Source organism: Triturus cristatus, chromosome 4_1 (assembly GCF_964204655.1).
Source record: "Triturus cristatus chromosome 4_1, aTriCri1.1, whole genome shotgun sequence".
Lineage (NCBI taxonomy): Eukaryota > Metazoa > Chordata > Amphibia > Caudata > Salamandridae > Triturus > Triturus cristatus.
Genome location: NC_140585.1, coordinates 546,915,842 through 546,942,523, shown reverse-complemented (window position 1 = coordinate 546,942,523; position 26,682 = coordinate 546,915,842). Strand labels below are relative to the sequence as shown.

At 45.4% G+C, this 26,682-nt stretch overlaps 1 protein-coding gene across 1 annotated transcript in view; it reads right to left on the bottom strand.

Annotated features, from left to right (window-relative positions):
- The window catches only part of LOC146855208 (glioma pathogenesis-related protein 1-like), a 588,956-nt gene that overhangs the window by 337,615 nt on the left and 224,659 nt on the right, over positions 1-26,682 (bottom strand). The window lies entirely within an intron of this gene.

Below are 26,682 nucleotides of genomic sequence, written 5' to 3'. Positions count from 1 at the left end.
TATCTGTCAGAATGTTCACAGTGTGAAACCCCTTACTATTGTATTGGCCATGGGGTTTATCATGTAACAAAGCCTACTATGACAACAGGAATAGTTTCAGAAGAAGAAAAGAGGTGGTGCAGCCTATTCTGGAATCGGCCCATGTGCCCTTCTCAAAAAGGGCACAAGAGTCCTTCTAACCCCCAGGGAGGCAGATTAGGGGAGTTTACCCCAACCTGCCTTCTCTGGGGGGCAGATAGCTAATTAGACCATCAGGGATTTTGTTTGGGGCGAATGATTCCTGGGCAAGGGCAAAAGTCACTCCCATAAAAATGCAGTCTTTCTGCTCTTTGGGGGAGGCAGTTAATTTGTAGGTTTATCCTCAATCAACTCTAACAGGGACTTCAGAAAGATCACTAGATCCAGGGCTATAAACTAAATACTAATAAATGTTCCAGCAGTCTTTTTGCCACCCCATCCTCCCCCAGCAAGCCCACTACCCACTAGGCATCAAGGAAAAATGTAGTAGTGAGGGTGGCCCACCCTGGCATAAGTTTGTGCCTCCACCCCAGAATGGGCCCACTAGTCTTTTTTCCCTGCAGGAGCATTGGAGTTTTGTCCACCCAACACAGTATATGTTAAATAAAGGAGTGATGGGGCCATCCTGCCTAGGCACCAGGCTTTGACCCCAGACTGGTCACAGCAGTCATTCTAAGGAGGTGAATCCCAGCGACACAGGGGGACAATTTTTATCAGGGAATGTCAGGCGGTTGGGATTTTTAGGATCCTTTAAATTTCCGGAACAATTCCCTCACACAAATGTGACGCAAATGCTTGATTTTAGCCAAAGAATAAGGTTTGCATGGTTTTCAAGTAACAACATGTAGTGGGATGCACACAAGTCAGGTCACCCTTGGCTCCGTTGGGTCAATTTAAAAGAATACATGGATTTAGCATGCTTTTATGAGTGATGGCCAAACCCAATCCCAAATACTGTTGCTTCCCATGTCGCCAAAATGGGTACGTTTTAAATGCTTTGATGTCTCCATATTGAGTTCTGGGGCCTTTTTTTCACGACGCAAGACCCAGATACATACAGGGTACAGTTTTTATCAGGCAATGATAGGTGGTAGGGATTTTGTGGATCCCTAAAAATTCCAGAACTTTTCTTTCACAGAAATGTGAGGAAAGTGCTTGGTTTTAGCCGAAGTATAAAGTTTGCAGGCATTCAAGAACACAAAGTGGGAACCACACAAGTCATGTCATAGGAGTCTACGGTAAGGCGTTTAAATGGTTTATTAACTTACTGAAAGATTGTACCCAAACAATCTCCCTGAATACCATTGAATCTCATACCATGCTTGTTGACAAAGGGGTACAGTAGGGTTCCGCTTTAAAAAATATATATATATTAATTTTGACAAAGTGATATTGTTAACATCTGCATGACAACATTATCAACCAATGGCATTACAGTGGCAATAATTGAGGTGGCTTAGGTGGGAGGCCAGGAGAATCCAATTCGATAATAAATAAAGTTCACTTTGTCGTCTGTGCTGTCTTACAGTTCCGTGGCATGGTGCATTTACGAACAGCAACATGAGTCATAATATCAACAATGAAAACCCATAATTAGTACACAGATCAAGTCTATCATTGAGTCATATATAGGCAACAAAGTGAAATAATATGAAGAAAAAGAAACAGAACTAAAACTATAGGTTGATCTCTATATGTAGGCACAGACCAACACGTGCATAGCGGTGGAGCATATCAATGGGAATCTCGTGTGCAGCTAAATGGGCAAGGCGGGAGGGGGGAACGCATCCGGCAGCCAAGGAGACCTGTATGTATGCAGAGATATAGGAATGCGGGTCCCTAAGGGGGGGGGGGGGGGCATCAGTGCCAGCCTGATCTCGATTGGTGTAAAATAATCCTGCCATTGAGTGGGAGTAGGCCGCGGGGGCACTGTCGCTCGTGCAGCTGTCGCCAGCTGATTTGTATGTTCCGACACCAGTTCCTTGCGAAGGTCAAGCAACCATGAGTGTATGTAGGCGTCCGGAGGTGCCTTCCAGGTCATAGCTAATGCACGTTTGGCGAGGGCCAAAGCTAGGTCCAGGAATTTGTTTAGACTCTTACGAGAAGCAGTACGCCTCATAATGCCCAATAAGAAGTGGGTGGGTTGCGCCTCTACCTGAGCTTTAACTGCCTCTGTGAGAATAGTGGCTACCTCAGCACAGTACCCCTAAATAACCACATAGAATCAAACCATACGTGTGAATGAGGCCCCGGGTCGCGACACCTGGCGCATCTGTCTACTGCTGTTGGGTACATGCATGCTGACCGATGAGGTGTGAGGTATGTATGATGCAGGTAATTACATTGGGTGTGCTTCAATCTGGCATTAATCAAGATTATTTTTGGGTGGCTGGTGCATTGTGTCCATTGTTTGTCAGTAATAGTTGTGGCCAACTCAACGTCCCAGTACGCTCGTAGTGCTGTCAGCGCGGGTGGGTCGTCTAGTCTAAAAGAGATGTAGATGGATGTTACAGCGTGTCTACCTTGCCCATGCCTCAGCAACGTTTCCATGTGGTGCGAGGTGGGGTGCTCAAGTAGCAGGAATGAGCCCTGTGGCACCCCGTAAGCATCCACTAACTCCTCAAATGTTTGCAGATGTGAGTCCGCGAACATGTCCCCCCATGCGTCCAAGCCCCTCTCCCGCCAAGACCCAAGCTCCATGCGTCTGTGACAAGCGAAGATGCCCGGGAGTATGTCCAACGGTAGGCCAGGGGCATACGGAGTGGTCCGACCCTTAGGTAGCACGTATCTAAGCCAGTTCCATCTGGCTGACACCATTAGAGACAACAACAAATTTTTACTACAACGTGAGAATTTCTGGATCAAGAAAATGGACTCTCTCAAACCACATGGTCTTAACGATCGTAAGGAATATCAATGCTACCTGTAGAGGCGCAGAAAATACTTGGACACCAAATTTATTAATCATCACTGTTTTTGTATTCACAAAAGCGTATAATGTATTTTAAAGTTTGCATTTCTTGAATTGTTCATCCCATTCGATATTCTCTATCATGATCACTCAAATTTGAAATTTTTAACTGTTTTCAAATACTTTAAAAGATTCGCAGTTAACAACACAACAACAGGGTACATCATGTATTTCAACCCTTACATCTGAACAATGACACCGTTATCAACATTAATACACACACGTTTCATGTAACATTTCATACACCAGTCCAAAATGGCCACCAATTTCTTCTATCCTCTCAACACGAATGTGTAAATACCTCAATAATGGTCCTTTTTGAGTTTCCTCGTAAACACGTTTCACGAAACCAGTCCGTCATTTATAACCAACATCTTACACGCCATATCCAAACACAGCCGCTAGAAGAAAGATTCACCCACGCTTCGTGCATTCAATGTAAGTAATTTCCGTACAACTTTTGTACAACTTCCCCAACTAACCGCACCGAGATAACATAGAAGCGCCCACATATTTATTTTTTACTGTAGCACAACACTACATTCACCGGCTGCCTAAGCGTCTAAATTGAAAACGCTAACACACCAATAACATTCTGAGAAGCCTCAAAAACAACAGCGCGATCAGATCACTATCATTTACAACTATTTAAAACAGTCTGTTTGACATTGCCACGTAGCTTCACATAAATCACATAGACCTGCTACTAACCATCTCATGGAACAGATATACATGCCATTCATCTCACCAACACTCAACAAGTCGAGGTAATCCAACTCCTCCCCCACACAGAACTAAAAGTAGGACGTTCTCATACGGATTAAACGATTGTTAATGTTTTGATAACCATACATTACCCCATAGATGTTCACTAGCCTCCTCATTTTGATTGCGTTTGCAGGTTTGTCCCTGATGAAGGGTTCGAAGTAACCCGAAATGCATTGGACTCTAAGCAAACATCTGAGTAACAAGATGTCGTACATGCTTTGAAGACAAAAATGAATTAATATTGTTGAAAACTTTATATGCTGAAACAAGCAATGAATAAAATTGCCAAATATATAAACAATTGAAACGTTTTCCTTTCCAGTGTGCCCAGGGGGACACACTCAAGCTTGATAGTGCTATCTTCTGTTATACATTACGATGTACACTGACCGATACGTCACCCCAGGAGCACCTCAGGATTTTCAAACCTTAAAACAACTTTGGAATTTGTTGTCGCGCGCACAATACATTTATCTTTAACCATTAGGACATTGCCACGTTGTTTCTGGGTTGATATGGAGGTGCTCGACAACCATTCTGGTAGTACTGGTTGGTCCCAGGATATGGCCGCAGTGATCAGCTCAGTGAGGTTACTTTTAGCCAACCACAGCATTGACCATTGCAGTTGTGCTGTGGCATAGTAGCGCTCATAATTCTTCGGGGCACAGAAGCCACCATCTGACAGTGGCAGGTATAACTTACAGAGAGACACCCTGGCCCTAGACTTCCCCCATATTAGGGAGACCCAAAAGGATTCCAGATCCTTAAAGAGTGTCCGTGGCAGGTGATAAGGGAGTGTGGAGAAGAAGTACAGGCGGCGCGGGAGGACCAGCATCTTGGAAATGGCCACCTGTCCCATGGGGGGCAAGAGGAGGCTCAGCCAGAACAGTAGAGTCGACGAGCTCCGGCAATAGCCCACCCCAGGTTGCCATCAATGATGTCCGTCCCTGAATGGTAGATCTGGACCATCAGGTATTTGAAGGTGTTGAACGCCCATTCTAGTGGTGTGGTCGGTGCAGCTTGCCTCTGGACTGGCGAAATAGGCGTCATTGGAAACACCACCGATTTCGACCAGTTGACCCGTAATCCGGAGACCCGTGCATGCTCATCTAAGAGGTCCATTATCAACTGCAGTACCTCAGTCCAGCCGAGCAGGTAAATTAATGCGTCATCCGCGTACATCGACACTATGTGCCACCGGCTCCCAGCATGCAGGCCCCACTCCGTTACCCGTTGACACAATCTGCATGTCAGTGGCTCCATTGCAAAGGCTAAAAGTATCAGTGATAGGGGGAAACCCTGGCGTGTACCTCGCGCTATCGTAAAAAGCGAGTAAAAGGTGCAGCCTGTCTTTACCCTATCCTGCGGTTTATGGTACAGCAACCATATCCAACGCAGAAAGTTGGGGCCAATGCCAAACCCGGTTAACACAGCCGCTAGATAATCCCGGGACAGTGTATCAAACGCCTTTTCAATGTCTAGAGAGGCTATCTAGAGCATCTCCGCTTCCCCCTTCGCCCATTCCAGTAGCGCAAACAAACGACGCAAGTTCAAGCCGGTATTTCTCCCCAGTATAAAACTGTTCTGGTCCTCATGAATCAGCAGGGGGAATGCCCCGACCAACTGATTTGCTAGTAATTTCCCAAGGATCTTGTAGTCGACGTACAAAATCGACAAGGGGCAGTATGAGGCCATTAGAAGTGGGCCTGGTTTCGGTAGAACTACCAGTGTCGCTTCTCTCAGGGTGAGCGGGAGTTCGCCCTTCTCGAAGGCGTCGGCGTACATACTGGCTAACTGAGGCGTAGGTGGAGTAAAACTCTGACGGCCAGCTGTCTGTTCCCGGTGTTTTACCAGTTGCCTGATTGCCTCCGTAATCTCATCTACTGCGATGGGGTCTTCTAGATAGTCGTAGTGTGCTGGTGTGATTTGCAGGAGTTGTACTTCCTTTAGGAAGCCCTGTGTAGAGGTTGAGTCATGAGCGACTGGGGCCTCATACAGCGCTGTGTAGTAGTCGTAAAAGGACTGATTGATGTCCTCTTGCGTTTTCACAGGAGTCCTGGCGAGGTTTTGGATAGGAGTTATAGGGGGTTTGGAAGCGTCGTACTTCAATAGCCACGCTAGCAGTTTGCCCGCTTTATCCCCCTCCTTTTGTCTGCCAAATATGACTTACAGTCCAGCACACAGAGGTCGTCCATTGCGCCCTTGTATGCCAGGCGAGCCCGGGCTAAAGAGGGGCCGACCCCAGGGTCATCAAGGATGAGGTGCTTGCACATCTTAATGTCCGATTCATGAGTCTGGAACGCATCTGTCATTGACTTTTGGGCACCATATGTGGTTTTGATGGCATGTTCCCAGAGGACAGCTTCAAAGGCATCCCACTCCACTACCACAGACGAGGCTGTGCCAGCATTCGTCGTGAAGTACTAGTCAATGGAACGCGAGAGGGTGGCACAATATGATGAGTTATCCAGTGCGGTGCTAAGCAGGTGCTAGGTCGAGATCCCGGGTCGTTCAGCGTCCAAGGAGAGAGTTAGTTGTAGCGGGTATGGTCAGAGAGTGTACGTGTCAAATAGTCTGCCTGCAAGATTCTGTGGAGGGCATTATCTAAGCAGTATATGGTATTTATCTGGGTGTATAAGTCGTGTAGTGTGGAGTAATGCGAGTATGCATGTGTAAGAGAATGATTGCCGCGCCATGTTATGTTATGTTATGTTATGTTATGTTATGTTATGTTATTAGGGTTTATAGAGCGCACGATTACCTTACGGTGTCCTGGCGCTAAGCAAAATGAGAAACTAAAACTGAGAGAAAAACCATGTTTTGAGATTTTTCCTAAAGGAGCTAAAATCTGATGCATTTCTCAGCATGAAAGGAAGTTCGTTCCAGATTTTTGAGGCCCCGTAAACAAAACTCCTTCCTCCCCAGTTTGCCTTTTTTATGCAAGGAATTTTCACTAGCTTAGCTCCAGTAGATCTGAGCATTCTGCATGGAGTGTACCAGGAAAACTTGTTTTTGAGAAACTCGGGACCTGTCCCGTTCAAGGCTCTGAACACTATACACGAAGCCTTGAACCTAGCTCTCAGGTGGGTAGGAAGCCAGTGCAGTCTCTTCAAATCACCTTTAACTGACACACATCTGGGAGTCCGGGTCAGAAGTCTGGCAGCGGCGTTTAGAATAACCTGCAGCCTGTTTTGATGTTGTGACTGCATATTAACATAAAGACTGTTACAATTGTCAAGACGGGATAATATGAGTGCAGTCACCACAGTACGGAGACACCCCTCAGAAAGATATGACCTGATTTTTCTGATCATTCTGAGTACCATGGAACATCCTGAGGTGACCCTGCTCACTTGGTCCCCCATGCTGAGTTTTTCATCGACCACCACTCCCAAGTTTTTAGCTTTCCTACAAGGTGTGGGGCAGAGACCGAGTGAGTCAGGCCACCAATCGGGTGTCCACATCCGAGGATTATTTCCAAACCTCACCACTTCTGTTTTAGCTGAGTTCAGCTTAAGGCAATTAGCCGACATCCATCTGGAAATGGATAACATGCATTGCGAAAAACGGGTTCCCGTTTCCTTTTCAGCTCCCTCCCTCACAGACAGCACAATTTGCGTGTCGTCTGCATAGGAGGTGAGTTGGAACCCAAATGATCTAATGATGCCAGCCAGGGGTGCCACATAAATATTAAAAAGTGTGGGGCTCAGGGAAGAGCCCTGCGGCACCCCGCAGGGCAAAGAGAAGGGTTCTGATGTAGCATCATTTAGTTCGACTATTTGTAGTCTATCCTTCAAAAAGGAATCAAGCAGATTCCAAGCTTGTCCTGTTATCCCGATCTCTGACAACCGATTAAGCAGTACTTTGTGATGCACGGTGTCAAAGGCCGCGGATAGGTCTAAAAGGATCAGCATAGCGTTTCCTCCTTTGTCCATAACTTCTCTAATCTCCTCAGTCGATTTGATAAGAGCCAGCTCGGTGCTATGATGAGTTCTAAAGCCATATTGTGAGTGATCCAAGGAATCGTTCAGCAGGAGAAAATCAATGAGTTGTCTATTCATGGCTTTTTCAAGCATTTTGGCTGGTAAGGGAAGTCTGGAGATAGGGCGATAGTTAGATGGATCTTTAGGGTCCAAAGATTGTTTCTTCAAGAGAGGAAGCACTGAGGCCTTTTTCCAGGGACTGGGAAAAATTGCGGTACGAAATACATTGTTAAAAAGAGGAGTTAAAACCCTGCAGGTTGTGTCTGCAAACTGTTTAATAATCCATGTGGGACAAGGATCGCTGGGAGCACCTGATTTTATATTGTTCATAAGATTCATTGTTTGTTAGGGGTTCAGAGGAATAAAATGATCCAGGGTGCTGGCCGGGGGAGAGGGAATATTAGTGGTAGAATCCGTATGCCTTTTATTGACCAGGTCTGACAAAGAGGAGAAGATAGTTTCCACTTTTGATTTAAAGAATACAGCGACAGTATTACAAAAGTCAGGTGCGACTGGACCGTTAGGCGTCCTAGGGTTTGATAGTTTGATGACTGTTTTAAAAAGCTCCTTCGAGTCAGATTTGGCTTTAGTGATTTGAAGTGAGAAATATTCTTTCTTGGCTACCAAGAGGGATTGTTTATAGCTCGCAATCGCTGATTTTAGGTCCATTTTATCAGCCGTTGCATAGTTTTTTCGCCAAAATCTTTCGGCCCGTTTGCATAATAGTTTTTTTGCTCTGAGCTCTTCTGAATACCAAGGAGCAGTGGGTAAGACCCTTCTCGGTATCCATTTTCTGGGGGGGGCTGCAAGGAGACACGCCTCGTCTAACCAGTTGTTATACAGGCGTGTTGCTACTTCAGGATCGGGCGAATCTATAGGCATTGATTCCATGAGGGAAGATTCTAGATGTATGACATCGACTTTACCCCAAGCTCTGGTCGTAATCTCCTTCTTATCTTTTGAGTCTATAGGACCCCTCATAGCATGTTTAAGTTCAAAGGTAATTATGAAATGATCGGACCAGGTAATCGGGAGGACGGAGATGTTACCCAAGTCACAATTATTTGAAAAAATCCCATCTAGGGTATGTCCTTTTATGTGGGTGGGGAAGGAGACCAATTGTTCAAGGCCTCCTAAGGCCATAGTACTGTTAAGTCTGGCTGTATCAGGGTCTTCCAATGTTTCCAAATGGAAATTGAAGTCTCCTAATACGACAAAAGTTTGTTGACTCAGACCTTCTTCTAATAATATATTAAGAGAGTTAAGAAAGTCAGTCTTCCCTCCTGGAGGGCGGTAGATTAAGATCCCTTTGAAAGGTTTATGGTGTGCAGAAGCGATGTTAAAAGACAAGGCTTCGCAGCCTTGATCATACACAGGTAGGAAATGTGGGGTCAGTGAGTCATGGTATATCACTGCAAGCCCTCCGCCCCTTTTGTGAGTTCGGTCAAGGGAGTAGCAGCAGAAACCAGTGGGGGTGGCCTTCACCAAGTCAGGACCCGAAGTGCTGTCCAGCCAAGTCTCAGTAATAAATGCAAGTTTAACATTGTTGTCTTCCAAAAGAAGAGCACATTCCAATGAGTGTTTGACAAGCGATCTTGCGTTAAATAGGACACAATTCAGGTGATTGTCCCTTCCGACAATTTTATCCACATCGTGAGCAGGTTCCCTGTGTTGAATAGGTAGATTAAGTAGGGTTGGGAGCGGGACCATACACGCACTACATATTAGGGACCCATCCGTTCTGTATGCAGCATCATTAGCATCAGGAATGGAGCCCGGGGACAGTTTGTGACACTGTAACCCTTTGTCTCTGTGATTCCACAGCTGCATGTCCTTACCAGTATAGGTGTACCTTCCACCTGGTGGAGAAGGGCCAGGGGGACTGCCCTAGGCCCGGCCTGGGCGCGGACGGGCGCAGACGGGCTTGCCTTCGGCGCGCCAGCGGCGCGCCCGCTGCGCGCGTCTGCTGCGCGGGCGCGACAGCGTCTTCCTAATATACTCCCCCATGAACCACTAGACCGCTAATCGGCGGAAGTGGTGTTCTACTGGCCGGAAGCAAGGCTCCGTAAAGTGCGGTGCAAAATAGCAGCAAACAACTCCACTCCCCACTCCGGACAGTTAAAAACAGTTAAAATACAGGTAAGATGAATACGAATGTAAAATAATGTTAAAAAATTTAGCTCAGCAAAGAATTCTCGTAGTTAGTTTTCTCAAAGCGCCACAGCGAGCATTGAACGCAGCTTCGCTTGGGCTATCAAGTGCTGCGCGGGCGCGACAGCGTCTTCCTAATATACTCCCCCATGAACCACTAGACCGCTAATCGGCGGAAGTTGTGTTCTACTGGCCGGAAACAAGGCTCCGTAAAGTGCGGTGCAAAATAGCAGCAAACAACTCCACTCCCCACTCCGGACAGTTAAAAACAGTTAAAATACAGGTAAGATGAATACGAATGTAAAATAATGTTAAAAAATGTAGCTCAGCAAAGAATTCTCGTAGTCAGTTTTCTCAAAGCGCCACAGCGAGCATTGAACGCAGCTTCGCTTGGGCTATCAAGTGCTGCGCGGGCGCGACAGCGTCTTCCTAATATACTCGTCCATGAACCACTAGACCGCTAATCGGCGGAAGTGGTGTTCTACTGGCCGGAAGCAAGGCTCCGTAAAGTACGGTGCAAAATAGCAGCAAACAACTCCACTCCCCACTCCGGACAGTTAAAAACAGTTAAAATACAGGTAAGATGAATACGAATGTAAAATAATGTTAAAAAATTTAGCTCAGCAAAGAATTCTCGTAGTTAGTTTTCTCAAAGCGCCACAGCGAGCATTGAACGCAGCTTCGCTTGGGCTATCAAGTGCTGCGCGGGCGCGACAGCGTCTTCCTAATATACTCCCCCATGAACCACTAGACCGCTAATCGGCGGAAGTGGTGTTCTACTGGCCGGAAGCAAGGCTCCGTAAAGTGCGGTGCAAAATAGCAGCAAACAACTCCACTCCCCACTCCGGACAGTTAAAAACAGTTAAAATACAGGTAAGATGAATACGAATGTAAAATAATGTTAAAAAATTTAGCTCAGCAAAGAATTCTCGTAGTTAGTTTTCTCAAAGCGCCACAGCGAGCATTGAACGCAGCTTCGCTTGGGCTATCAAGTGCTGCGCGGGCGCGACAGTGTCTTCCTAATATACTCCCCCATGAACCACTAGACCGCTAATCGGCGGAAGTGGTGTTCTACTGGCCGGAAGCAAGGCTCCGTAAAGTGCGGTGCAAAATAGCAGCAAACAACTCCACTCCCCACTCCGGACAGTTAAAAACAGTTAAAATACAGGTAAGATGAATACGAATGTAAAATAATGTTAAAAAATTTAGCTCAGCAAAGAATTCTCGTAGTTAGTTTTTTCAAAGCGCCACAGCGAGCATTGAACGCAGCTTCGCTTGGGCTATCAAGTGCGATCATGGATCTGCATGTTGGAAACCCACTCCTTCATGTGTTGCACCAGTTTAATGGACTGAGCCCCTGGAAGGGGGGTGGGAGTGATCCAAGCTCAGATCCAGTACCCCGTTAAAGTCGCCACCACAATAAATGGGGACCGTGGGATTCACTAATAAGGACAGCGTGAGTGTTTGTAGAAATGAGGATTGGCCTGAGTTCGGGGCGTATAGGGAGACCAACGCTAGTGGGGATACATTCAGCAGGCCCTCTAAGGCAACAAAACAGCCTTGTGGCCCACTCTAGAGTGTGTGACCTGCAACGGAGTCCCTGGCACCACCCAAATAAGCGTTCCCCTAGCGTATCCCGAGTATGTGGTGCCCAGGATTGTGCCTCTCCAGCGTTTGGGGAGTGAAGCAAGTTTTTGTGCCGTGAGGTGCGTTTCCTGCAGCAATGCGAACGTAATTCAGTGAATGCGCAAATACTGGTACACTTTGTGTGGCTTAGCACACCCCGCCACGCTACTCACATTCTAGGTCAACAGGACATACTCTCCCACAGCCATATAACCAGTTGCAAGGGGGTCACCTGGCATAGGACAGTCAACAAATGTCTCACAATCCCCATCCCCCCCACACCCCACCCCCCACATCCAGCGCTAAAAGTGTAGAAACAGACCTCGCTCCCTGTAATGCATTGATAATTAGAGAGATCGACATTGTAAAACAGATTCCCCAATGTCCCACCCCGGGCCGGTTTGCCAACGGGCAAATGGCCATTCGCACTAAAATGCAATTCAAAGAGACAAAAAGGAACATAAAACAATTATAAACAATATTGGCGCTATATCAGCTACTTATCACTCGTTGGATGGGGCGCAGCAGGGCTAGGTGTTGTTGCCGTTGTGCCGCCTCTCATAACTCAGACTGGTGCCATGTTAATGCGCACATAGGGGCAGATTTTGAGCCCCTTGCGCCACTTTTGCGTCACTTTCCCCATGTTAAAAGTGACGCAAAAGTGGCGCAAGGGGCTCATAAATCTTCCCCATAGCGTATAACCCGTGCACTAGGAGCCGTTGTGAGTTCTTGAGATGTTCAGCCCAGTGCGTCTGCAGTCTGCAGGGTGAGGGCCGATCCACCCCGACAGTGCCTCAAGCTGTGGGGACGTGAAAGGTAATGTTTGATCCATTGGCGCGTCCGAGTCTGAGTCCAGTCTTTGGGAGGATGTGGGTCTACCTATGTGTACCGACATCTTGATGGCTTGTGCACACTTCTGGGCCAGTTGTGCTTTCATTGGGCAGCAAAGTCGTCCCTTACCACGTCCCCTGCGAGACTCCACCAATTTCCAGGCCTGTTGGGAGTCCGTCTGTGCTGTGGGTGGATCGTGCGCCAGACCCTGCTGATCCATCTATGTCCACGCTTCCTCAGGTGTGTTGCAGAATACTGTGCCCTCCTTATGGCGGATGTGGGGGTGCGCCGGGTATTGCAAGGAGAACTGGATGTCATGATCCCTCAGGCATTTCTTAACTTCCAAGTAGTCCGGATAAATATGGACCGTAGAGTTTTCAACTTGCCATGGGCCATGGGCCTGAGTGACCTACAGTATGTGGTCTCGGTCGGGATAATTGAACAGTCTTGCTACCACCGGTCTGGGGAAGGCCCCCAGACGTGGGCGGTCCCTCGGCACCCTGTGCATATGTTCGATAGAGAAGAACTTTGAGATCTTGCCTTGCAGGATGTCCCACAAGAACCATTCCTACAGGCAGAGTTCCATAATAGGGCCCTTCTCTCGTTCAGGAAGACCCACGATGCGCAAGTTATTCCAGCATTAGCGCCACTCCTGGTCCTCCATGTGAGCTCTCAGGTAATCTACCTCCTGTTGGAGGGATTGCAGTTGGCTGGCCGTCACGGATACCGTGGGGCGCAATGACACCAGTGTGGATTCGGACTCCTCCACTCTACCCTTTAGCTTCATGTGGTCCTCGCAGAGAAATCCCATGTCGGTACTCAGGGAGTCAATCTTCGTGCCTAGGGTGGTTTTGATATTGAGGATCACTGCCAGCAGCTCATCTAATCTTTGAGAGTGGTCGTTGTGGTCCATTAGAGTGGAGGGCTCTGGGCGGGCCGCATTTTCCGTGCGCGGAGGTACCGGCTCTACCTCCGGAGGTTGCGCCTGGGGCTTCTGCGTTCTAGGTTTACCCATCACAGCGTCAGTAGGAGGCGGGGATCCTTTTATGCTGACGAGGCAAGATGGCGGTCACGCCCACGATCATGTGAGCAGGCTGTGGACGCTCCTCGTTAGTGACCCCCCCTGTTTACCCTCCCGACGACTAAGGTGTTGACATCTGTTAAAAACCTTTGGGCATGCTGTGGATGTGGCGTTACCTGTACTTTGAAGGGTCTTCGCAGGCAGTTCGCCGTAAACACTGCAGCCCTGTCAGATATCTGTGGAGCTCCGGAGCGCTATAGCTGCGGCGGCGGTTCCGATGAGTAGCTGAGGCTGAGTCGGATAATCTGCCAGAAACCCAGGACCAGAGTGCACGGACTGTGATGGCGCCGAAGAACGTTAGCAAGGGTCCTAAGACTCGAGTGGCAGTATCAACGATCTTAACTCCCCCAGGTCATGTCTCTGCTTCTGTGGGTAATGGACGAGGCGGCATTGCAGGAACACGGTGGGAAAAAATCAACTCTTCTCCTGGGGTCTCACAGAATGGAGACAGCGCTGCGGGCAAAACACTCAAGATTCCCGGAATATTTAAGAAGATGCCGAGGAAAGGTAAGAGCCCCGATATTGTTTCACCAGGGGCTTCAGGAACAATTCAATCTAGCAACAAAGTTGCAGTAGTACCAGTATTAACAACCGCAACACCTGAACCGAGAATGAAACAAAAGCCTTCAATGCGGCAAGGGTCAGTGGTGTTGATATTGAATGAAGAAAGTATACGCTTGCCAGACTCAGGGTGTAGCAATGTAGGTGCTGGAGTAGATATACCTCAGAATGACATACTCCCTGGTGGTAGTGATAATATGCATATGAATAAAGCGAAGGTACCAGGGGATATATCAGAGGCATCTGAATCTTCGGTTCTTCCCCAGTCTTCATCGGAAGTAGCAATGCTCCCTGTTAACCCTCAGGAGGTTTCTCAGTCTTCGGTACATACACTACTCAGTACTGATAACCGTAATCATATAAGCTCTCGAGAGGAATTACAAGATATTGGTTGTAATATAGAGAGCTTAAATAAAGATGTGATATAAGATTTGGACTCAGGGGACTCTGGTGGAAAGTTTTACTCGCTGTCAGACCCATCTAATTCTTCAGATAATGAGAGTGTTGGTGGAGACTGGGCAGACGATAGAAGTGAGACCAGCTTTGTCCTGTAGGACGATGATGAAATGAGTTTGGATGTCTCTGTCAACAAAGGAACTGTGCGTAAATTAAGGGATCTTTCCAAATCTGCTTCTAAAGAAAGGCCTGATAAAACTGGGTCATTGGTTTGGAACTATTCATTTTCACCACAGCTTGGTCAGAATAATGTAGGTTTGGGCAGCAGCACTGGTGAAACGGGAGACATCGCCAGCGCTGGTGCTTTGGCAGAAGGGGAGATCACCCAGAATACTATTTACCAAGCTATAATGACACACCGGGAGGAAACTTAAGCGGAGAGACTATGCACTCAGGGTGAGGGTCACAAACTTCAAAATACAGTGCGCCGTGTTGTGAAGACCTGTACAGAGACGTATACAAGGGTCGGGGAAGCGGAGGCAAGAATATCTACAATGGAGTATGAGATAGTGCAGCAGAAGGCGACTATAACATCCTTGCTATGTGTGAGAGACGATATTAACTGGAAACGTATTGATTTAGAGAATCGGTCTAGAAGGAACAATTTACGTATACTTGGTGTTCCAGAAGGGAAAGAAGGCAAAGACATACAACAATTCGTTATTGATTTATTGTCAGAGGCCTTCCCCGAACTAAGACAATGGAAGTGGGAAGTAGAGCTTCAGAGATTTCATAGATTTCCCTTTCATTTGAGGGGCGGTACAGGGGGGCCCAATGCAAAGCCTAGGGCTATACTGATTTGTCTTAATCATTTTTTCCTTAGGGAGTCTGTGTACGATTTAGCAAGGCCGTACAGGAAGAGAGGTGGGAAGGGTTGTGAGTTTTTTGTTCGCCCTGATTTTTGTCAGGCCACGGTTCAACAGAGATGGCATTTGCACCAGATGATCCCACTATTTCAAGCTAAAGGTGCCTTCCTCCCTAATCTGTCTAAACTGAAAATCATCCACAAAGATAACACTTTTTTTTCTATCAGCGATAGCAGCGAAGGAATTTCTAAGTTCAATATAGAGGGAATCTAGCTCGGTAGTTAGTCCTCTGGTTTTTTTTTCCGTTGGGGGAAGAGGGGGTAAGAGGAGTGTACATAATCCTCTCTCTCCATCACAAAAAGGACTATTCAGTCCTTATGCCTCATTTGGGTGGGGGGAGGGTACTCATGGGTGGGTATGGGAGGTTTGGGAGGAGGGGCAAGAGATGGCATAGCACGGATAGGGTATTTGTCAGGCATCAAGGTTATGGTGATGTAGATTTTTGGAACCATGTTTTTTTTTATTGTTGAAATGCAGCTCAGGTTTTGGGCAGAGTAAACAAGGAAAGTTTAATTTAACACTCTATAATGATGGGTACATTTTCTGTGTGCTCTTGGAATATTTGAGGTCTAAATGATAAAAAGAAAAGGGAGATAATGGCCCAAATTTGAACTACAATGCAGGTGGATCTGCTCTGTGTACAAGAGACTCACATTGTATGGAACAACCGGAAGTGGTTGAATGATCTGGGTATGGAATTACTTGGCTGCACTCGGCAGAGCTCGACCGCTAGAGGGGTGGCGATCTTGAAAAGATTTGGCTTGGGGGTTTGTAAACGGGTTAAAGAAGACGTATGGGGACGCTGGGTTATTGTTGAATTATGGATCGAGGGTGCCCCAACAACGATATGCTCAATATATGGTCCAAATCTGGACGATCCAGACATGTTGCATTTCCTGAGTATTGAACTAGCGGCATGGCCATCTCCGCTAATCCTCTGTGGGGATTTTAACCTCCATTTGGAGGGAGGATTTAATATAACAAGTGATCGTTTATATGATGAGAAGAAAACTAAATTGTTTAAAGCCACTATAGGGTTAGTCTAAGAATATGGGTTGGCGGATGTATGGTGTGCTAATGGTAAGAGAACCTTGGGGAAAACTTTTTATTCTGCCCCCCATAGAAAACATCTGCATTTAGACTATTTTTCATAACATCAGAAAAAGCAAGAAACGCTAAGATTGATATTAAACCTAAGATTATATCAGACCATAACCCTGTTGTGTTAGAATTGGATTTTAGTAGCAGACCACCGCCAAAGGCATGGACTTTCAAACGTAAACTTTTGTTGGACTCTGTATATTGTGAACATATGTGTAAGTGGATCACTGAATTTTTCAAAAATAATCGGGGTTCCGCTTCTGATCCTATTGTCTGGGATGCATTTAAGGCTGGGGTCCGAGGGAAAACGCTAAGCTATTCTCTTGTTAAACAGTGAAAAATATGTGGCGAAATCCAGGATGGGATGAATAAATTAAGGTTATTAGAAATAGAACTTATGGGGGCGGTAATTAGGGGTCAAAATATGGGAAAAAATTTAAAGGATATTGCCGTCCAAAAAATGAAGATATCTAAAAATTTTGCTTCGAAATTAGCCACAAAAATCGCTATGTATAGGTCTGAATTGTATGACGTTGGTGAGAATTCTGGAAGGATCCTAGCGAAAAGATTACATCAGAAAGAAACAGCTAACAGGATCGATAAGATTCAGGATCATCTTGGTCAGGTACAGGATACCTCAGGGGAAGTGCTCAATGTGTTCTGTAAATTCTATCATAAGCTGTATGCAAAGGATGAAATAATTGGAACAGAAGGGAAAATGAAGGAGTTTTGCTCGGATACGGCAATCAAAAAACTGACACATGATCAAATTGAAGAATTAGATGCAGATATTACTTGGGAAGAAGTAGAAGGGGCAATAATATCACTTGCAGTTGGCAAGGCTGTGAGTCCTGATGGTATCCCTCTTGAATTTTATAGGACTTTTCGCCAAGTTTTAAAACCAGAACTTATGACTTTATTTTCAGCCGCTCAAAGGGGAACGGCGCCAGAGTCTTAGCTAAAGAAGCACTCTTGGTAATCTGGTTGAGCTAGACCAGGGGAAAGTCACAAGTTTAGGCCGACCTCCGATGGGCAGAAGGTTGGATACAGGGACAGGCTACTCCTGCTGAAAAGTTACCTTCTCAAGTCTGGCCCGTAGAGTTCTGTTTGCGTTGGTGGGGGTCTCAAAGAGGAGGCTTTTGACATGAAGAACAGAACGAGCTTGACAGATGGTCATTGCAGTCGTGCGAAAAAACGGTCATCGCTCCAGCTTTGTGTTGGTTGATTGTCGTGGACATTCTCTGTCAAAGTATGCAAAGTACATGTCTTATTTTGCCGATCGTTGCAATGGTTGCTGTCAACGTGAGGAGTAGGTCCCACTGGAGCTACACATTGTCGGACATTGCAGGCAGTATGTTCTCAGCATGAAGAGGTCACTTTGTGTCAGTTACTTTGCCTTTTCTACAGGAGGAGTTCTCACCAATGACAGCCAAGGGTCCAGGACCTGGTGGACACCTCGTGGTGGATCAGGACTCACTCCAGCAGAGACCAGCAGTAGAGCTCAGGCAGATCCATTTGGTGCTGGTCATTGTGTAGTTATAAAGAAACCCCTGGAAGCTTGTTGTGTCCCTGTAGCTCACATAGTAGGTCAGCCAACTGGCTCTCTTGGTAGCCTGGATTCAAGGCAAACTGGTCCAATCTTCTTTCTTCAGTCTGAAGGACAGTTCCACTTCTTCAGACAGCAAGCCTGTCCATCCTCTGAATCTTCTGCAAGTTCCGAAGCGTTCTACCGAGAGGTACTGATGGTCCCACTTTTATATCTGGTGCCAGCCTTTGAGTGGGGAAATTCCCTGGCCTGCTCCAAAACTAGTTCTGGTCAGTTCATCCCCTAGCCCTATTCCTGGCTCCAAACTATCTAGGGTAACAAAGGCAAGCACATACCTGGTGTTTGATTCCTTTGTGTGTGCTGCAGGCAGGACTCTTTGAAGTACAATCGGGGCAAGTTGCAGTTCCTCCCCAGCCATCCTGTCAAACCCACTCCCCTCACACCCAGGCTTCTTCATCTCACTCTCTGAAAGGAATAGATAATCCAAAACAGCAGAGACATTCACAGTCATGACAATGAGAGAAAGGTACTGTTGGTTTGGGCATAAAAATGTCACCTTTCTAAAAATGGTGTTTTAAAATTGTAACTTAAACTCTGACTTTACCTTTCAAGAGAATTTTAAATTACAATTTGAGTGTAACCATCATCCTTCTAACTGTTCCTAATCTGACGACAGCACCTATTAAGTGTAATAAGGCAACACAGTGTTAGTCTATGGGAGAGATAGCCTTAGAGCAGTGAAAAACGAGTTTTTCACTGCCAGGACATGTAAAATGTAAACCCACATGTCCTACTTTTTAAATGCAATGCACCCTGTTCTATGACCCTTTAAAACCTAACTTAGGGGGTGACTTATAAGTATTAACAAGCATTGGCAAAGCCAACAAAACTCACCTCTTTGAGAGCTATCGGTTCACCCTGTTTTAGCTATGTTGTACAACAATGTGGTTGTTGAGCATGTTTAAAATCGTAGGAAAAAGTGCAATGATTCCACCTGTAGTGTTGCATCATTTATTAAGGGAGAAGGGAGCATGTGAGGTAAGAAGTAACATGGAAAATGGGAGGGAAGAATTAATATGGACAACGGCTGTCTGAAAAAAGCCAAATGGTTTTGGCAATCTGAGAGCTGGTGAGGTTGTAAATGATAATGAGTGGATGTATGTGGTGTGGAGTGGAATTAAGTAGGTTGGATTGGAATTGCTTGTTGTGGAATTGTCTGGTGTGTAACGGTGAGGTGTGGAGTGGAACTGTGTAGTGAATTTATGTGGAATGTGTGCAGTGGAATTATGTGGATAGTAATTATGTGCAATTGAGTGCACTGGAATTATGCTGAGTGGGTTTGTGTGTCATGAAGTGTAATTATGTGGATTGAAATGTAGTGGAGTTGAATTATGTGATGTACTGTTGAATTATGTGACATTATGTGGAATTCTGTGGTGTGGATTGGATGTATGTGATGTGTTGTGAAAATGGGTTGTGGAGTTGAATTATGTGTTTTGTGTGAAATTATGTAGTATGGAATGGAAATGTGTCGAGTTGAATTGTGTGCCATCGTACTGTGTGGCATTGTATGAAATTATGCTGATTGGAATTATGTGGCAAGATGTGGAGTGTATGTGGATTGTTGCTATATGGCATACATTAGATTTATGTGGGGTGTATTTATGTGGCATTGAGTAGAGTTTAATTATGTGGAGTTGTATAATGTTGCGTTGAGTGGTATTATGTGGATTGTAAATATGTTGTGCTGTGTAGAAATGTGTGGCATTGAATTGTGTGGTTTTGTGTGGAATCATGTGGCAAGGTGTGGATCGAAATTATGTGGTATGGTGTGCAATGGAACTATGTTGCATGGTATGGAGTGGTATTATATGTTGAATTATGTCGCATATTGCAACTTTGAATTTTGTGGAGTGTAATTATGTGTTTTGGAATTGAGTGGATATATGTGGAGTGTTAATGTGTGGCATGAAGTGAAATTATGTAGGTTGCAGTGTTGTGCAATTATCTGGAGTTGAATTGTATTGTGTTGCGTGTAATTATAAGGTTTGGAGAGAGTGAAATTATGTAGCATGGTGTGGTATTACGTGAAGTGTGATGATGTGGCGTGGAGCAGAGTAGAATTAAGTGGAGTTTATTTTATTGGTTTGTAATCATGTGGCATGGAGTGGAATAATGTGGAGTGGAAGTGTGTGTAGTTGAATTGTGTGGCGTGTTATAATGAGATGTTTAAATGTGTTTTGTGTAGTGGAATTATACGGTGTGGAATTGTATGTTGTGGCATTGAGTGACACTTAATTGTGTGGCTTTGTATTGAATTATGAGTAGTTGAATACTTGTTGAGTATTTACTGCAGAACTCAGGGAGCAGCATTGATGGGATATGAGAAGATGGGTTTTTTCTGTTTTCTGTTCTGTCAACCCCCTGTAGTTGGCTAAAACAGTGTGAAAGGCATCCAGTAGCTGTTTATGCCTCCCATGGGAGAGCACTAGAGTCTTGAGATGACTCCTGCTTCAGGCGGTTGGATTTATCACCGCTTTGAAGTTTCCCCCTAGGCGTTGCTGGAGGAGGGGTACGCAGTGATTAAGGGCCGCTTGCTGAGTACTGTTTGGGAACAATTGTGCTGGGGAAAGTGGGGGATGGAGAAGACTAACAGGCACGTCTGAAACTAATCAGATGTTGTAACATTTATGCACTTGCAAATGCAAATGTAAACCTTCTAGATATAAATGTATTAAAACACTGTTGAAAGACAGAAAAGGGACAGGGTTTGATACAATTACATATATAATAAAATAAAAATATAGGAGAGTAACTGGAGATTATATGCAGCCTGTTGAGAAAGGCCAGTAAGGTTGGGAATATTACACTGCTGTTTTTGAACTGCCACTAACCGTTAATTATAAACTTACGGTTGAGAAAGGGCAGTAGGTTTGGAAATGAAGCCACTTGTATGGTACTGAAACATTACCAAAAATTGTAGCCTTTGTCTTGTTGTCTCATGCATATGGCATAATGGGCAGACCCGCTGACTTTGGAACTGGTGAACCAGGTTCAAGTCTCGCATCAGCTCAACATCCTGTGCTTTTGGGTAAATTACTTAATATCCCTATGCCTATCAAAAAAGAATGGGTATTTGTGTACTATAAAATGTGCTTATTTAAAGTGCTCCAAGACCTTTGGGTTGAATTTGCGCTATATAAAATTCCCTTTACAAATAAAATAGGTTAAATGCTGCATCTAAAAAGGGCTGAAAATCTGTACACAATCCAAAAAATGTCAAAGGAATAATACCTCTGAAAGGCCAATAGGGTTGGGGACCAAGCCACTCACATATAATAGAAAATACTACCACAAGTGAGAAACTAATGATTATATACAGCCAGTTGAGAAAGGCCAGTAGGATTGAACACAAGATTTAGAATTACAAAAATTGAAATTCCTGTGCCATTTTCTGTTTTCATTGATGCAGCGCTTACTAAGTGTGTGTCCAAGTGTTTGAGATACCATTGTTACAGTCGAGACATAAAGGAGCTCTATTCCTTACCCACCCTTGTTAGCAAGCAGCAAGCATTTTAGTTAAAAAATTGATTCACTATTATTTGCGACAGCAAAACTGGATTCACAAACATTCCATAAACACAAAAAAAGTTGCTAAAGAAATAAATCACTATGACTAAAGCCTCTGATGATGCAATACGGCAGGGCAGACTCAACCACAAACAATCCCCCCCAAAAAGTTAAAGAAAGCAGATAAATATGCCAATTTTAAAACAATGGTTTTTTTTTATATTTCATTTTTATTAAACAGTTTGACCAAGACACATCAATTGATTACAAGCAGGTGACTTCGTCATTTCTCAGTGACATTGTAGACATTAAAAAATTCTATTATCAACAAGGAGAGGGGGGGACCGGGAGCATAATTAGAAAATAGGTCCAGTACCCATGCTCCCTCAGAGTCACGTTTCAATTTAAAGGGGGTAGCTGTTCCTAAAGAAAGGGGATAGAGAGAGATATGCTATGTGTGTTATAAGGATTTTGTTAGGCTGGGTTGAGTGTGGGGAATTTCTCCTTTAGATTTTAGTGCCCTCACACACCCTTTCAGGTGTCCTGCTTCATCATAGGGCGTTGCTCCTCGTGGGGGTGGCGCTGCAGTCCCCCACGGGCCCCGCAAGAGGGCTCTTTGTCGGAGTTCTTTTTTCGGAGACGCCGCAGTTGTGCATGTGGGTGTGTGGGTGTGTCTATGAGGGATGTGAGTGGTGCGTTAAAATAGCTGGGTAGAAACCAAGACCTTTATTCGCGGCTCTATCCAGCATGAATTAAAAATAATCCTGGAGGTCCTCGAGAACAAATATAACGAGGGCAGATATAAAAAAATTATTCCGCAACTCTCAGGATATGTGAGTGAATGGGGGGGTGAGAATTCAAAAAAATAATAAGGTCAACATGTTTCGCGCATATGAATAGGTCCTTAAGGGATCCGATTGCGCTTCGTCAGGACCAAAGAAAATAAGTGGGTCAAGAAAGTAAATAAACAAATAAAGGTTCCAGAGAAAGTAGGGTACTAAGAACCAAATTTACCTTTATAGTTAAGGGAATTGCGTCGTAGCGCTTATAGGTGCTCCTTCTTAAAGGGAAACCTAAATCCAACCTGAAAAAATAAATAAATAAAAAGATGGACAAACACACATATATAAACAGATCAAGAAAATACAACATCTGTCATGTAGAAGTGCCGAAGAAATGCAGTAAGTTCATTATATAGTGGCACGAGAAATAAACTTAATGCACATGCTTCTAATTTACACATGTAGGTTCTAGTGAAGTTATTCACCCAAGAAATTGCTTCAGGAGAATATAGCCGCTATCCACAGTGCACATATAAATTCGTCGAAATACTTAAATGTGCCCATGTGATGTGAAAAGACCGGAGTGCAGGTCTTTTTTACTGCGGCGATTAGAACAACGAAAAAGAAACACCCGGTGTGCGTATGGGTGTCAGTGGTATGTCATAGACATAAGTAAGAATATTTAACAAACATAATAAAGCTACTAAGGACGAAACAAGCCTACCCTCCGAGTTGAAAGGGAAGGGATCCGTCAGCGGTTCGGGTGCTGCGAGCATGAAACTAAGGGGAATCAAAAAGTATCCTCAGTCTACCTTGTCCAGGTCGTTTCTACGTCGAGCGTGTTGCCATGGTGGCGGAATACTCACAAGTGTTCAGTCGCCTGCAGGGTGGTAACCTACCCCTCCTCCGTAACACGCCGGAATGGTAGATAAGTGGTGGACACGGAGGGCTTATAAGTATTCTAAACAAACGTTAAAAAAAGTGCACGGTCAATAGGATACGGAGAGTGACGGAATGACGTCGAGTGATGCTATAGGGTGACGAGCGGACGCTCTCCGCAGAGTAGTCATGGTAACGCGTTCTAAATCGGAAGCACCACGGATGCTTGGAGGTGACGTAGTGACGCTCTCTACTGGGTATCCATGACAACGTGATCCGTCACGGACACGTCCGGAGGTACCGTGGTAGGTTGAAACAATGAGGGAGGAGCGTTGTCACGACGATCAGATAGATCGTAACAGCGTTAGGCGAAAAGAGGGGTGAGAACGAAGGTTGCAAAAAGTGAAATCAGAATGTTGTAGCGCAGAAAATATAATGCGCGAAGGAGGTACGTTCATTCACTTATTAAACGAGAAAAAAGAAGAAAAAAAAAAAAGAAAAAAGGCCAGAGTGCATTGGCCAAATGTCAGGCAGCGATCAAAAAGAAGAAAGGGGTGACAGTTGATGAGCAGCCGCAAAAGTATTGGACGTGTTGCTAGTCTGGCAGGTATAGCAGATGGAGAACGAAGGTTGCAAAAAGTGAAATCAGAATGTTGTAGCGCAGAAAATATAATGCGCGAAGGAGGTACGTTCATTCACTTAGTAAAAAAGAAGAAAAAAGGCCAGAGTGCATTGGCCAAATGTCAGGCAGCGATCAAAAAGAAGAAAGGGGTGACAGTTGATGAGCGGCCGCAAAAGTATTGGACGTGTTGCTAGTCTGGCAGGTATAGCAGATGGAAAACTCACAATGTGATGGTACAGTAGTGAGTCTCGTAACACGGTAGTGGTCTCTGATCACGAAGAACAGTATGCCAAGTCGGAACCTGGGTTGATTCAGCTCAGAAATCAGCAAGGGGTTCTCTGGGAATTATGTTAGTTCGGCCCACGGGATTTCATCATTTAAACCCGTTGAGTCACATCTCAGTTTATGGACCCACCGTTGTTCTTGTATAAACAAGGTCCGTTTATTCCAATGGGGATTAGAAACTATGATGGTCCATCGCAGACTTTCTGCTGGATGTCCAAGTTCAGAAAAATGAGTTAGTAATTTGGTATTGGTCTTCTTGCGTCTTATGGTGCTTTTGTGCTCCCCTATGCGTATCTTGACTGCTCGTGTGGTCATACCCACATACCTCTTATTGCATGGGCAAACTATAGTGTAGACACAATTAGTAGTATTACAGTTTGTGTGTCTAGTTTGGCGCCAAGGTGTCGTTAGACCTAGGTCGATTTCTTTCGAGATCGCAGTTTCTGCACATGTTGAGCAAGAGCCACAGGGATAGTGTCCCACTACAGGTGGTAGAGACCACAGTGTGGATTGGTGTGTGGGTTGTGGTTTTGGTCTTGTATGTACCAGATGGTCTCTTAAGTTCTGCGTACGCTTGAATGCAAACAAAGGTGGGGGACCAGGTTTGAATGTTCCTGAGTTCAATATAGTCCAATGTCTCTTGATTGCCTTCTGGACATTGTTGGAGCCGGGGGTGAACGTGGTGACACAGGTGATTGTTTCCAAATCGGGTCTCTCTTTTATTTCCAAAAGGGCTGCTCTTGGGCTGTTTTTTGCTCTTTTGTGAGCTTGGCGAATAATGTTCTTAGGATAGTGTCGAACCTCCAAGTTGCGTTCGAGCAGAGCTGCTTGTGTCTCAAATTCCTTGGTAGTGTCACAATTCCTTCGTAAGCGTAAGAACTGACCTACCGGGAGGTTGTTCCTTAGAGCACGGGGATGGTGGCTCTCATAGATCAGAAGATTGTTCCTGTCTGTAGGTTTTCTGTAGTTAGTAGTGTGCAGACAGCCGTTCTCCAGTGAAATAAGAAGGTCCAAGAAGGGGATGCTGTGTTGAGATCTAGTGCTGGTGAATTTCAAATATGGGTTCAGAGTGTTGACCCAATCACAGAAAGCGATGCATTGTTCCTCATTTCCTTGCCAAAACAGGATCACATCGTCGATGTAGCGACGCCAAAGTAGAATGTGTTCATTGTAGGGGTTAGTTGCTCCTAGGATATGCCTATCTTCGAAATGTGCCATGTAAAGGCATGCCAGGCTCGGCGCGAATGTGCTTCCCATGCTCGTACCTTGTATTTGGTGGTACAGTTGTGATTTGAAAGCAAAGAAATTCTCTTTCAGAGCTAGGGAAGCACAATCGCAGATGAATGTAATTGGAGTTTCGTAGGGCCATGGTTCAATGTTCCGGAGTGTGTTCTCCAGCACTTCCAAAGTGGCATCCTGTGGTATGTTGGTATAAAGTGCTTCCACGTCCATGGTCACCAGGAAGTCAATCTTGTCCGCATCCGGGAAGAGTTCTATCAGATTTAGGACTTCGGTAGTGTCCCTCAGGTAGGTCGGAGTTTTACTGACCAAAGGTCGTAGATAGAAATCGCAGAACTTACTCAGAGGTTCCAGTACAGAGTTAATTCCGGATACGATCGGCCGGCCAGGTGGGGGGGTGAGCCCCTTGTGGATTTTAGGTAGAGTGTAGAAGTATGGAGTACGGGGTTCCTCTGTGGTCAGGAAATTCCCTTCCTGTGGTGAAATCCAGCCTTCCGTTACTGCCTCATTGGTCATGCTCTTGATCTGGGTCTGAAGGCGTTTTGTTGGGTCCACCGTGATCAATTCGTAATACCTGGTGTTAGCCAATTGTCGGTCACATTCTCTGTCATATGCATCTTGGTCCTGAATAACAATGGCCCCGCCCTTGTCAGCTGGCTTGATAATTATATTGTGGTCTTCTGTCAGAGTTCGAAGAATTGTTCTTTCGTCTCTTGATAGGTTGTCATAGGATCGTTTAGGGTTCAGAGCTCCTATGTCTTTAAGGACGGCTTGTTCAAACGTCAGGATCTCATGTGGGGTCATTGCTGCTGTTGGAGTGAATTTGGAAGGTTTCTTCAAACCTGTCTCAGTAGGGGGGTTGTCAGGTTTTCCTTGAAAGAAGGCCTTCAGTCTGATTTTTCTGAAGAACTGTTGAAGTTCCTGATGTAACCGAAAGGGATCTTCTTTAGGTGTAGGGACAAATCCCAGGCCCTTTTCCAGTAGTGTGGTTTCTTTGGCTGTCAGTTGTCTGGATGAAAGATTAACCACTAGGGTCTCTGTCCTCTTGCTTGGCTCCGTAGTGTCATTGGTTCCTGATCTTGCCACTGTACCTTCTTGAAGCCTCCTCTCCTTCTTCCTCTTCCTTTGCCCCTGCCTCTGTTCTGAAAAGGGGGGTTCTGGTATTGTTGAAAATGAGGCGGTTGGAGATGATGGGTAGGAGGTACATGCCACATCGGAGGTGGTCCCATCCATTGGCCTGGGTAGGCTGGTGGTTGAAAGGAGGAGTGTGAGAATGGTGGTGGGGGATTGTGGAATAAAGGGGGGCGTGTTGGTTGTTGTATTCCTCTAGCATATGATGAATACTG